General features: G+C 43.3%; 1 protein-coding gene across 1 annotated transcript in view; it reads left to right on the plus strand.

Moving 5' to 3' along the window:
* Positions 1-923: 923 nt before the first annotated feature.
* LOC126413115 (calphotin) overlaps positions 924-14757 on the plus strand; it is an 831469-nt gene continuing 817635 nt past the window's right edge. Inside the window, exons 1-2 of the mRNA XM_050083006.1 lie at positions 924-982; positions 4519-4661. The gene's annotated coding sequence lies outside the window, so the exon portion shown is untranslated. The remainder of the gene's footprint in view (positions 983-4518; positions 4662-14757) is intronic.

Here is a 14757-nt window from a genome sequence, read left to right on the forward strand (position 1 = left end):
TGTGCATCGAAATCTTTGATATCGAAAATGCTAAGTGAATTGGTCTTTCACTAGCAAACTCTTCAGCTCCTTTCAAATACCATCGTATTAAGTCATTTACAAGCTTAGTTTGTTTCCAGAGAGAGATCAAAGAATGAAGTACAAGAAAAAAAAAACATTTCTTTAAAACGTTTCATGTTCGTCAAGGTAATAACAAACATAAGCATAACAGTTATCAGCCATTAAGGCAGATATTGGTTTTTACATTGGTATGTAGAGATGATACTGCGCGTGAAACAATAACATCAGATGGAGATGAGAGTACTTTTTGTCCTTGGACGAAAGTCACTGTATTTTGTTTGCCTTCGTTCTCCTATACTCATTGTTCGGACACCCACGGTCGCCTCAGCATCCTACACCCTCATTGTGTGCACATCACGTAAACAGAGCTGCAGGCTCGCATCCTGAACACGACAGTGGCAAGACGTCCAAGCGTTCCCTTTCACTCAAACGCAACACAAGCTGTCAGTACTCGCCGTGCCGATAACGCGATTGAGTAACACCCAACTCGCACTCCCCGGCGGCAAAAACGTGACAGGGATTGCAGCACACGAGGGCAGTGAGGCGGGTGCCAGCACACGAAAATACAGGTATCGTAGACAGCGGGGCCAGGCAAACTGATTCTTGCCCCCTCGGCACTCTTTCGGAGCAGCGGAGAACAAAGCCGGTACCTGTTCGTACGCGTGCGTGTCCGGCTGATTGTGTATTCAGTAAGCAGCGGTCTAAAAACTGCCTCTCGCCACCGACAATTAGGAACGGTTGCGCCGGCGGTAAGAGGAATGCGACCGGCGGGCAGTCGCACTGAGCTACGCTATGACCTAGAGAGAGGCGGGCCGCAGCGGTAGAGAGTCAGCCGCGCACCAGCCCAGCCGCTCAGTCGCTCGCAGCACGCCGCACCGAGCAGTCGCTGCCTCACTACCTGACCTGCCGCACCGCACGCACAGTGAGTAGCCACTGGAGACTTCGATGCAGGGCCCAGACACCAGCACCAATCGCATATCCAATGCCTCGTATGGTATTCTGAAAGTGTAAGAATTATTTAGGCAGTCGAAAATTTCAATGTGACAATTGTCCACCTCTTTCAATACATCACTATTCTTCAGATAAAGGTTAGTCTAAATACGTACACAGTCATGAACTACCATGATCTTTTTCAACGCATCTGTGGAGACTTCAATGCAGGGTCAAGACACAAACACCAACCACATTCTGAAAGTATGTGAATTACTTAAGAGTTTCGGGAATTTCGGCGTGACAGCGGTCCATCTTTGTAATAGAATACTAATACTTAGGTTAAAGTCTAAATTTCTTCACAGCTCGTGAGCCACTATAGTTTTTTTACCACATTAACTGATCGCATGGTATTTTTGGTCGGGAGATTGCGTCTCACTCGTATTTCATGTAAGTTTGGATGCTGGGGTCAGATGCGAACACAAGCGACATTATTGCCTTTGTAAAGTAACGGACGTGTATAAATTATTGAGACACTCGCATGTTTCTACGTGATAACATCCTATCACTTTCACATAAGATTTCAGCATAACTGATACGTGCCACTGGGCGAAAGTTAGTTCAACTATTGTATAATAAAATTACTCGACGATGTTTTACATGATTGAAAATAAATAAACTAAAAAGACATGAACTTTTTATAACTTAGCGTTATTGCTTAATCGAATGCTACAATGTTTCGTTTGAAGTGACACGCGTCAACAGGAAGTTAATTTTACGATCACCTCAGCAATGATAAGCTTTTTTGACAGTGAAGTGCAAATTGTAATGTGACAGCGACGTCTAATAACGAACTGTGACTTTTGTAATTAACTGGTACTAAGGTAACTCAAGATTCATCAGGGGACGAAATGTAGGCAAAAACATGGCACTGATAAATACCTAGTGAAGTTTATGGGTACTTTGTGTGTCTACATTCGAAGACTGTTTACACTACGATGACCGTACTTTTTGAGTGCTATCACAGAATCGATTTCACATTTAACGGCCTATAGCTGGCGCAATACAATAGTATTTTATTTTTCCGAGACACTGAGTCGTGTGAGATTACATGTTTTACACAGCCCCAGTTACGAATCCAGTGCTTTGTAGGAATCTGCATTTTGAGCATTTGGTGGATTCCTGTTCGGAATGTCGAAATTATCGCTGTCTCTTGTTCTCACCCCTTGGTTCCTTGACATTAATAGTATCTACATAAGACCAATAACAATACTGAAACGTGTAGAAGAATTCTGACAGCTGAGATTAATCGTGCCAACTGGAATAAAGCATATCCTCAGCATTCGGAGACACGCATCGTCGTCGTTCCATCCTGCGGCGCTGTAGTGCATTTGTGGAAGTAATAGTAACATTTTACAAACACCACCTGCTGGATATCCTGCTTCACACACACACACACACACACACACAGACGCACATATATATATATGATATGGAGAAGGAGGAAGAGCTTACGTAGAAAGTGAAAAAGTGAAACGCACATGCACATTAACAAATACCCGGAGTTTTTTTTTCCTTTATTTACTTTTTCGAGCCCGCTAAAAGTCTAATATGGAAGCACTGCACTAAATGGAATACCAAAGCTCCTTCTGCTCACAACATCGAATGTGACCGCACAGCTTACCAGTGACAATTAAATTCGCTGATAGCAATGCGAAGTGATAACGGTGGCGACCCAGTGAGACCGGCCCGAGCCGCGCACTCGCCAGCTGGTGCCGGCGGCTACCGGCTCAGCGCCGTAGCCTTCCCCTTGAGCCGGGCGGCCGGCGTCAGCCCGCTACACGCCGCTCGCTGCAGGTCGGCGACCCAGACCCTGGCCGTGGTGGCCGCAGCCGCATTCCGAGCGGAGCGCAGCGTTGTCTCAGCCACGCCGCACGCCCTGCACAGCCGCTGCAGCGGTGCCGCCACACTACGTCAGCTCACGTCACACCTGTCAAATTCTCGTCCTGACTGTACAGTAAATATCCCCGACGAAAAGCTCAGAGCGAGGGAATCACTGGGAAACGCACGTGATGAATCTTCTAAAATCCAGAGACAGCGTAAGAATGAGGTCCATCCCGTTTTCATTCTCCTTTACGGATATCCCCACATAAGCTTCTCTTCAGCACCTGAGGCGAATGCTGGGATGGTTCCCTCAGAAACGATTCGCTTCTGATTTCCTATCTCACTCCCTAAAAAGAATAGGTGCACCCTGTAACTGGCCTACACCGACGTTGTAATGAACGCAGTTTCGTCAGTACATCCAAGACCGATAACAACAAGCTGCAACAAAATTGGTTCAAATGGCTCAGAGCACTATGGGACTCAACTTCTGAGGTCATCAGTCGCCTAGAACTTAGATCTACTTAAACCTAACGAACCTAAGGACATCACACACATCTATGCCCGAGACAGGATTCGAACCTGCGACCGTAGCGGTCGCGCGGTTCCAGACTGTAGCGCCTAGAACCACTCGGCCACCCCGGCCGGCAAGCTACAACACAAACTACATTTCATCAAAGCAAAAAGCTTAACTGACATTACATATACACACTTTTTTGTTGGTAAGCATCTGAATTAGTTTTCCTATCAAGTAGGAGGAATCAGCCTTGCGTACGCTTTCAGTAAAATGTACGCTCTCGAGCGTTCGCGCAAACCCTTATTGCAAACGCAAGAAGGAAATGCTCCCAACTTTCATTAGTTGGTTATATATTGCAACAGCACTAAAATCCTCTCTTTATAACAACAGGACGAACTAACGACAATTGTTGGCACGTCTCCAAAGTAATGTTGTCACGTTAAGCGCGCTATGTATCGAAAGATGGCTATACTTTTGGTTTGAATCGAAAATTTTTTTCACCTTATTAGCTTTTATGAGTTGCCCATCGAGCCGGCTCCGTAGCGGAATGTCAGTTATGACAATACTAACCTAAGGATAATACAATACCAGTCCGCGTACGGTGAAAATTTCCCGACCAGTCGGGAACAGAACACAGGCCTCATCCCATGGCAGTCTGCCGCTCTGACCGTGCAGCTGCGGAGGTGGGTGTATTAGAGATCCAACCCTCGGAGAGACTGAAATAACCACCAATACAATTATATCATGGTAAACAGCTCCCATCTTCATTGGATGGACACGTAACGCCAGACTTCATGGTTCTGATGACATAGCTTTACTTCGCTTCCGCGGAGTAATATATCCCACCTCACAGTTTGTTCAACAACACAATTGGTTCTCTGCCTTTGTGTGGGGATAAGCTGCTTCCGCTTCTTTCGTAATTGCCTTACCGGCCCTCTCTAAACGAAATATGTGTCAAAGTCCTGCAGAAAAAGTCCTCACTGTCTGAGGATTGAACTATCAGTAAAACTAAAATACTGAATAAAAGTGTTCTAGATCTATTCTGTAAGTAATAAATTTATATTTACCAGTCTTAAGATAAGTATATGGCAATGTAGCAAAACAAATCAGAAACGTGACTTTTGTTACAGGTCAGATCCTCACTGCGTAGTCCAGAGCCTAAACAGCACCAGCCAACGCAGAGATCCCTCTAGCTGCCAATTTTTGCTGATATACACAGAGTACACCTCCGAGAAACGCGTACTTCGTGGCCACCCAACTGTGGTCCTGCCTGGTAAGCCACTGTTTTTCGCAGCTGCCTCAACAATTTCCAAATAGATAGCTTTACAAATTTGTCTATAAGCAAAGAAGTAGTCTCTCCTACGAAGGAGACACTTCTTCGGAAGTAACAACTATTTTTACCTTTCTCAGCAAAATAAATGCATTATTCTAGCTATCACTGCAAATAACTCCCCTACAGAAAGCCAATGGACCCTAAAAGTTATAGCAAATTTCTGTTAACACAGATCTATAGGAAGTAACAATTATTTTTACCTTTATTAGCAAAAAACTTTGGAATTTCTCTAGCTATCACTGCAGATAATTCTCTCTCACAAATCAAACAGACCCTAAAAATTATAGCAAATATGTAGTCCCACGCAAAACAATATGTTATATCTCTTGAAAATGGCGGCTAACACGGAATTCACCAGTATGGTACTACACAGATGTCTTCCGGGCTGTACTCTAAAAGCAACTGGAACCTCTTCCATTCGCTTCTACCCTATTTAAAGGCTCGGGGGGTCACTAGGTTCCACTTTCCGATAGGAAAAAAATTGCTTCCCACTTCTCGTGACATTCTTTTGTTCCTACGTTGAATCGCCACCCCAGTATCACCCCTCCCCTCTACTTTCCCTACCCTATTTCTCTCCTCCCCCCTCCACATTTCCCGGTACCAACCAATGGCACCGGTGATGATGATGACGAGATAGCGCGAACAATGGAGTGAAGGATTCCCCTCCCCAGTCGCGAAGAGACCGTGATAGCGAGAGCTTCTGCGTGGACCTACTTACTGGAAACCAGCTGCTCCACGTCCTCGATACCGAAACTGCTGGCTCTTCTTCGTGCTTCCGCCTACACTAAACGGTAGGTACTCGCCTGCTGTACACCAGCGACGGCTTCTGATTTTTACTCGCGGATCTTCATCGATGTTTTCCTCTTCTTTCACTTTCACGCATGGGCGCTCCAGTTCCAGCGAGGGGCACCCAACTGTGGTCCTGCGATGCCGCTGATCAGTGTCTACTAGTCATTCAACCGAAGGACTTCGACTTCTAGCGATTAATCGTGTCCAATTTTTTCATTCTTCGGAATTGATTCTCCAGTCTTCTTCCTCAGTATCGAATTGTGAACCACCTTCCGTTAACATCAGACTCGCAGCTCTCCTTAGGCAGCCGTTGTCGGGTTTCAACTCGGGCCAATGGATCGCCCGCAGATATTTCCAGGCTCTGTAACGTGCACGCAAAAGTGATTTTTCCGCGGTAACTTCGTGACTCCATAGTGCGAGTATAGCTCGAAATGAATTTTGCTACAGGCTTTTGGAGATTTCTCTCTGCCTGATAATCGATTAAGGGTATGTGCATCCAACTATGTGCCATCTAATGGTGTTCTAGTAGATTTTGAAGATTCGAAAGTCAGTGATAACTTTTTTTCCGCCATACTTGCACCATTCTGATTTGTAGCTCTCCTTAGGCAGGCGTCGTGGGGTTTCAGCTCGGACCAATTAATCCGCCTCAGGTATTTCAAGGCTCTGTAAAGTGGCGCAAAATGTGGGAAACACATTAAAAACTTTCTTGCGACACGAATCTGGTACCGCTAATCATCTACCCGGTACGTGAAACATCCTGGCGGATAAAAACTATATGCCGGATCGAGACCCGAACTAGGGACCTTCGCCTTTCGCGGTAAGTGTTCTACCGACTGAGCTAACCAAGAATAACTAAGGACCTGGCCTCACATCTTTACTTCCGTCAGTATCTCATCTCCTACCTTCGAAACTTCACTTGGTAGAGCATTTGACCGAGTTCGCGTCTCGGTCCGGCCAACAGTTTAAATCTGCCAGGAAGTTCCATATCAGAGCACACTCCACAGCGGAGTGAAAATTTCATTCTGGTACCGGGGACGTCTTTCTGCTTCCTGATGCCTCAATAACAGCGCTTTTCTTCATCGAGGCCTTCATCCATCTTTCGAGGCCCGTATAAAGCTCGTTCATTGACAAGAACGCAGGGCTACCTAGCAGACACTCAGCCGTGTTAATTAACAGGCATTGTTACCAAATGCTGAGGATAATTTCTTAAAGGAACTGTTGCGGCAGTTATTTAATATATGATTCGTTAAGGGCAAACATTCGAACATCATTTACTTAGAAAGACAGTTCTTTAAAATCGATTCTTACGGCTGTACAAGCATCAAAGGAGAAATTTTTTTAACTCATTTCGTGCGTGAGAACGGTAGGTAGTCAGTCTATCTGCTGTAGCTAGTAAAGTAAAGCTCAGAAACTTATTTTCTTCAATGATAAACTATCTTGCGTAGTAATGCGAGAAACATGAACATTGAAAGACCACTCTTGTCTGTTTAATACTCTCACTCTTTGAGAATAGCATATTTACGACAAAGTGGAATATGATATTCTGTCTGCATTAACTGCTGGCTCAGACAAATATCTTTTATAGCTTAACAGTTTTTCCATCATTGTATTTCGCCTGTGCACAAGCCATTGAGCCTTGGGTAAGTTAAAGAACACATCACGTACGTCACTGTTTTTCCCACATACTCTCTAAAACATCCTGCATAGGAACGTAGTTAAGTATTTAATTAGTGCCTAAGCGAACCACCACCGCAGTCAGTTGGATTTTGAAATCTACACTGAATATGTTGCATAAAAATTCGTTCCCTATAATTATGCTACGAGGAAACCACCAATCTCACGCTACTAGAATATAACGTGCGTTAGAACAATAAAAGCCCTGACAAGGCTGTGCAGTTATTCGGCGACACGCACAGTGCCGCATTCTCGTACCCGTTCTGCGAGGAAAAAACCAGGAAGGCGTCTCGGTCTTGCAAGGCCCTTCCAAATATTGCCTTCTGATCAAAACCACCTCATAAGAATAGACAACGAAAGAGAACATTTAGTCCGTGACGCATAGAAGTAAAAACCTGTGCGTCTGACATTTGTAAGCTGGAGAAAACAAATTTTCGTTGAGTTTCCTCGTTACTCATCGCTAAGGTATCCCCCCCTCCCCCCGGAATTCTTCAGACCAGAAAACAATTAGTATTCATTGCTTGTTTAACAACCTTGTTGCAATTGTTTCCGAATGAGACGTGTGGCCTTTCGTTTTACTAAGCATTAGTATAATTATTTATTGGCGTCAACGAGCACGGACGAACTTGAAATTTTGATGCTTAAAAGCTTTTCATTACGTAGCTGAGAGATGGAAGCACCCAAAAAATATGTAAATAAAATATTTTTCAAATAGGAACAGAACTATGTATCAGCTTATCGCTTAAAAACACAACCAAATGTATTAATAAAATCAAGGAAAGCAAATGTTTGAGATATATTATGGCTTTTAATGACTCTTCACAAACGATCTCTGAGCATTATGGAAATCAGGGAGCCTTCATTTACAAAGTATATACACTAGATAATCCTGCGGCATAGTGACGTTGTCGAAGTAGTAAAACATTTTCTTGATGTTGTCCATTTGGTCTGCGATTCAGGTTAACAAAATAGAGGTTACATGGCAGCTTCATCGTTATCTTCTGCTGAACAATGATGTAATCAGAGTTCTGTTAGCTTAAGCAGTGAGGAGTACCTTAGAAATAGCTGTTTCTAACGTGAATAAACCAGTAAATACTTACAGTAAAACGTCACGCAGCATTTAACTGATCCACAGTTTCCTTAGATGTTTATAAAATGAACTGTGAGGTTTCCTGCTGTTTCACATTGAAAAGCAATTCCATTTAGTTTCTGTTGTCGTGATCTTCAGTCCGAATACTGGTTTAAAGAAGCTCTCCATGCTATACTATCCTGAGCTAGCCGCTTCATCTCCGAATAACTATTGCAACATACATCCTGTTGTGGACTGGCAAGACAGCCAATCCACAGTGACGGGTAACCCAAAGGCACGCGCTTAAACTCACGCAGGCTGGCGTGAGGTCTGAAACAGGATACGTAATGAATACTATAAAGAAAAGTACGTAGCTGCTGGAATACTTAACTTTAATCCACAATTGGTGAACATTGGTCTTGTTACTGTATATGCTTCATTAGATACATAGCAAAGGATAAATGGCGCCTTGCTAGGTCGTAGCAATTGACTTAGCTGAAGGCTATGCTAACTATCGTCTCGGCAAATGAGAGCGTAATTCTCAGTGAACCTTTCCTAGCAAAGTCGGCTGTACAACTGGGGCGAGTGCTAGTAAGTCTCTCTAGACCTGCCGTGTGGTGGCGCTCGGTCTGCTATCACTGACAGTGGCGACACGCGGGTCCGACGTGTACTAACGGACCGCGGCCGATTTAAAGGCTACCACCTAGCAAGTGTGGTGTCTGGCGGTGACACCACACATCCTTCTAGTCTTCTAACTGTATTCATCCCTTAGTCTTCCTCTACGATTTTTACTCCTCACACTTCCTACCAATACTAAATCGGTGATCTCTTGTTCTTGTTGCCTCAGAATGTGTCCTATCAACCGATCCCTTCTTTTAATCAACTTGTGCCACAAATTTCTTGTCTCCCAAATTCTATTCAGTATCTCCTCATTAGTTACGTGATCCTCCACATCCTTCTGTAGCACCACATTTCGAAAGCTTCTATTCTCTTTTTGTCTAAACAGTTTATCGTCCATGTTTCACTTCCACACATGGCTACACTCCAGACAGATATCTTCGGAAAAGACTTAAATCAATATTAGATGTTAACAAATTTCTCTTCTGCAGAAACGCTTTCCTTGGCATTGCCAGTCTAAGTTTTACATCCTCTCTACTTGCCACCGTTAGTTATTTTACTGCCAAAATGGCAAAACTCATTTACTACTTTTATTGTCCCGTTTCCTAATATGATTCCCTTAGCAACACAGGATTTAATTCGAATGCATTCCATTATTATTGTTTTGCTTTTGTTGATGTTCATCTTATATCCTCCTTTCAAGACAGTGTCCATTCCGCTCTTCCAAGTTCTTTGCTGCCTCTCACAGAATTACAGTGTCATCGCCAAACCTTAAAGTTTTTATCTCTTCTCCCTGAATTTTAATTCCTACTCCAAATTTTTCTTTGGTTTTCTTTACTGCTGGCTCAATTTACAGACTGAATAACATGGAGGGTAGGCTACAACTCAGCCTCACTCTCTTCTCAATCAGTGCTTTCCATTCGCGCCCTTCGACTTTTATCACTGCCATCTGCTTTTTGTACAAGTTGTGAATAGCCCTTCATTCCTTGGGTTTTACCTCTGCTCTCTTCAGAATTTCAAAGAGAGTATTCCAGTCACCATTGTCAAAAGCTTTCTCTAAATCTACAGATGTTATAAACATAGGTTTGTCTTTCCTTGCCCAGTCTTCTAGCATAAGTCGCAGGTCAGTAGGGCTTCGGGTGTTCCTACATTTCTCCAGAATCCAAACTGATCTTCCCCGCGGTCGCCTTCTACCAGTTTTTCCATTCTTCTTAGTCTTAGCATTTTGCAACCATGACTTATTAATTCGATAGCTCGGTAATTTTCACACCTGTCAGCAACTGCTTTCTTTGGAATTGGAACTGCTACATTCTTCCTGAAGTCTGAAGGTATTACGCCTGTCTCATACATCTTACATACCAAATGGAATAGTTTCGGGGTTTTGTCATGGCTTGGCTCTCCCAAGGCTATCGATAGTTCTGATGGCATATCGTCTACCCCTGTGGCCTTGTTTCGACTTAGTTACAGGACGTAATTCAGTTCTTCTGTCGATAAAAAGGTATTGTTGTGATGAGCAGCCATTTAAGTAAGTTTCATCGATTTAACTGTTTTTGTTACATTACAATCTGTCGTGGACGCGAAATATGCATAGGCGTGTATTTGCGACTCAGGTCTGAGATTATATGGCAGGGTGCGGGTACTTTTACAGGCCTGTTGCTTTGCCACTGTGTTAGCTTCTTGATTTACTGTTAGCCGTCAAATCTACCGCTGAATTTCCATCAGAGGGATCCTTTAATCTAGAAGATGCTCAGAAGCAACAGCGGCAAACCTTCATTTCGTCGCGTCCCTCGTCCCTCTCCGAATCAGACACAGTCGCGGAAACAATCACCGTGGAATGATTTCCGAAGCTTGGGAAAACTCCTGATGCGAAAGATGTTCCAGATTTCTTCTCCGACGTTACACAAGAAATTTCCCCCCTCATCGATTCGTGTAACGCTTTTTCGCGAGCAAATCGAGTACTTTCTTTCTGTCACCAACAGCTGGAAACGTACATTGGAAAAAAGAAATCGGCGTAAACATTTCAGGGCTAAAGGCTGAGAACAGTTCTTGTCGGGGAGAAATCTTTTGGAGGTGGGAACAGAGCAAAATGGTCCTCCTTTACCAAACATTTTAAGTATCGTACAATATCCAAAGTCGTTTACAGCTTTCCTTTTTAATATATTCAGTGTTCTTCTATATCAGTTAATTCTGAAGAGACTGGCACAATGAAAATCCCGATATATAATGTATAACTTATCTGAAATCTGAAAGTGAAAATTATTTCTTAGAGGAGTTATAATGAAGCCGAAAGCACGCTACAGTGTATATTAATTCTAAAAGTAAAATCAAAACGAGAAGGATGAAGTGTCGGTTTTATTTCATATCTCTATATTTCATATCTCTCATATTATATCGTTTTCATTCTCATTTGGTGCTTTTGTGTAGTTGACATATTCCATTCTTGTTGCTTTTGGTTCGTGTTTTTGTAGAGAATGAGAGGATTGTTGTGGTAGCGCCCAAATTCTTACTTCTTGCACTTCGATCCTAGCGACTTCCACGTTTTATCTGTTATGATATCTCCGTAGATGGGATTTAAGAAATCAGCGCAGAAAAGAGAAAAAAGAAAACAGTGGTGTAATACGGAATAGTTACATCTTTTAATTTGCATATTACAGAATTACGTTTTGTGCACCTACATTAAACGTCGATCATTTTTATGGAATAGTGTAGTGGAAGATCTGTGTTGACCACGAAATGATGTTACTTCAAAATATGTTTCTGTGGAGTTCACTGTCTACTACGCACAAAGTTCCACATCAGATAATGCTAAGAACTGGCTTTTTTTAGTCGTGGGATGACTGACCCCTGCTGAAGCAAATTGTTGCTGGTTTGCATCAGCGTAATGAGGGAAAAACTTGCAAGCCCTAGGACTGTCAGTTGCGCCCGGCAATTTTGACCAATTATTGTTTGTACAAGACTGCATTTATTGTTTACAAGCACTGTGCTGGGTCTACAGACATTAGGTACTGAAGCAGAAAGTAGTAGAAAGAAGATTGCGTATTGATACGAGACCATTTTACTCTTCAGCGGCGTATAGACTACCATGAGCGCTCTTAAAAAGCTAAAACTGAAGAAGAGTAAATCAACTGTTCTGTCATGTAATGATAATTACTTAGCTAAGTTCTTGAAAACAGCCACAAGCTTTTTAATTTTTAATGTTTTATTTATTTGCCGTTTCGCTCATCAGATATACAGTTGAAAGTTGGCTGATAGCGTTAAAGATTGTGTTTAAAGCTGGTTGAGAGTGCTAAAGATTAAATTGACTGTACTATAGTACTTAAACTTACGTTTAAAGTGCGGTAGTAAATGATAACGTGGACGGCAAGTTTAATCTTTAGATCCATTTGCCAACTTTAAACGCAAACTTTAATGTTGTCAGCCAACTTTCAGCTGTATATTCTGATGATGCTCTTGTCGATTCTAAGAGAAAAGCAGGTAATAAAAAAATAAAAGAGTGAGACTTGTCGCTGTTTTCAAGAACATAGTTGTAACATTTGCTCCCCTGCATTCAATGCTTGCTCTTGCTAAATTACTTAGCTTTCATATCTGCAATGTCATTCATGGTATTAAAACTGTTTGATACCAGTCACGCTCATAGTTTATGTTAACTGTCACCGGTTTTATCCATGCTGGTCGCCCTCAGATAATCCTTCACGTCTTCTCTGCCGTTTGATCATTCTCGTCTGGTATCCTTCAAAGATGTCGATACTTTAAGGTGAAAAAGTCAAATCACCCAAGTAACTCCAGTATGACTGGAGACAGTGATAAAGGTTTGGATCGACGATGCATGGAGTCGAGTCAGCAAGAAAGATGTGGCAGATGGAGCTAAAGGAGGATAGTTAGAATTAGTCGAAGTCGGTCTGTATGAGCTTGAAAGTATACCGAGTACAGCTGTAATAAAAGCTATTTTATCAACACTGATACTTCACTGTATTCTGTGCTAATTATCGCTACATAGCCTGCATAGTCATTTCCACAAACTAAGTACTGATGACGTAAAGTCGGCCGTTTAAAAGGCTGGTAGAAAAAATTTGAATACATAAACAGCACCGAAATTGTGAGGAAAAGAAAGCAAGAACTTGCCTGGATCGTTTCAAACCGATTTCTCATCTTCAGCGCATTTACTGTACGGTGGTTGTGCACCCATATCTTCTCATCGTAGGCCGAGACGCAGCGTAACGGTAGTGAAGCGGCTGGGAGCGCCCAGAGAGATGCGGGTGGGTACTATGTCGGTCAGCAGGAAAACCGGTTGCTCAGTATACGGGTCGCGTCGTCGGAGGCTGCGCGCCGCATTTGGAATGTTCCTGCTATGGTTTCACTCTCAGTGCGTCATCCGCCAGCTGGTAGCAGCTCTTGAGTTTTTGCAAGTGCACACAAGTCCGCCGCATCAACTGCGCGTTTGCAGGTGTTCGAAGTTATTTCGCAAGTCGATCCGGTTCACAGGTTGTGATCTAATTCCCTGGGAAATATCTTTTCCTTTTTCTTCCATAAAACCTATCTTTACCAAGTAACACAGCCAGAACGTACGAATATGATTAGAACTGGGTATGAGCAATGTGGTTAGAACTGTTGAGTGTGCATACAGTTAGTGGTCCAAAGAATGAAAGCAACATGGGAAGTGAAACAGTGTCCATTATGTGCCAGTAAGTTTTCTCTCACTATCTCCCGGCCCCTCATCCTTGCGTCGTTCCGACACTTTTTTCAAAGGCCCTGGATCATGCTGACAGAGCTGAACTCGAAATAATTCAGCCGATAAAATAAGAAGTACTGAGTAGAAGCTTCCAACTTGTTCTTCTAGTATCAAGAATATTCCCAGAATGAGATTTTCACTCTGCAGCGGAGTGTGCACTGATATGAAACTTCCTGGCAGATTAAAACTGTGTGCCGGACCGAGACTCGAACTCGGGACCTTTGCCTTTCGCGGACAAGTGCTCTACTAACTGAGCTACCCAAGCACGACTCACGCCCCGACCTCACAGCTTTACTTCTGCCAGTATCTTGTCTCCTACCTTCCAAACTTTACAGAAGGTCTCCTGCGAACCTTGCAGAACTAGTACTCCTGAAAGAAAGGATATTGCGGAGACATGGCTTGGCCACAGCCTGGGGGATGTTTCCAGAATGAGATTTTCACTCTGCAGCGGAGTAGCTCAGATGGTAGAGCACTTGCCCGCGACAGGCAAAGGTCTCGAGTTCGAGTCTCGGTCTGGCACACAGTTTTAATCTGCGAGGAAGTTTCATATCAGCGCACACTCCGCTGTAGAGTGAAAACTTCATTCTAGAAACAACCCCCAGGCTGTGGCTAAGCCATGTCTCCGCAATATCCTTTCTTCCAGGAGTGCTAGTTCTGCAGGGTTCGCAGGAGAGTTTCTGGAAAGTCTGGAAGGTAGGAGACGAGATACTGGCAGAAGTAAAGCTGTGAGGACGGGGCGTGAGTCGTGCTTGGGTAGCTCAGTTGGTAAAGCACTTGCCCGCGAAAGGCAAAGGTCCAGAGTTCGAGTCTCGGTCCGGCACACAGTTTTAATCTGCCAGGAAGTTTCATCAAGAATATTAATGGTGAAAGCTCAACTAACATTTCTAACGACTTACTGACATGAGATCTTTAGTGCGATATTTCACCGTGGGGGACGTAACTCCTGCGTAAAGTAGGAGAAAGCAACTGTCACTTTGTAATGATAATTTAAAATGAACTCTACGAGTATTATTTGTGTAGTAAAAGTTTGATGAACCCTCACTTCTATGAAAGTAAAACTTCCGTTACAATAGTTACGGCAGAGCTAAAATTCCAAATGTAGTAGTTGTGCTTACCTACGGACATGAGATCTTTCGCGCGATATCTTGGCACGAGGT

This window comes from Schistocerca serialis, chromosome 7, assembly GCF_023864345.2.
Source record: "Schistocerca serialis cubense isolate TAMUIC-IGC-003099 chromosome 7, iqSchSeri2.2, whole genome shotgun sequence".
Lineage (NCBI taxonomy): Eukaryota > Metazoa > Arthropoda > Insecta > Orthoptera > Acrididae > Schistocerca > Schistocerca serialis.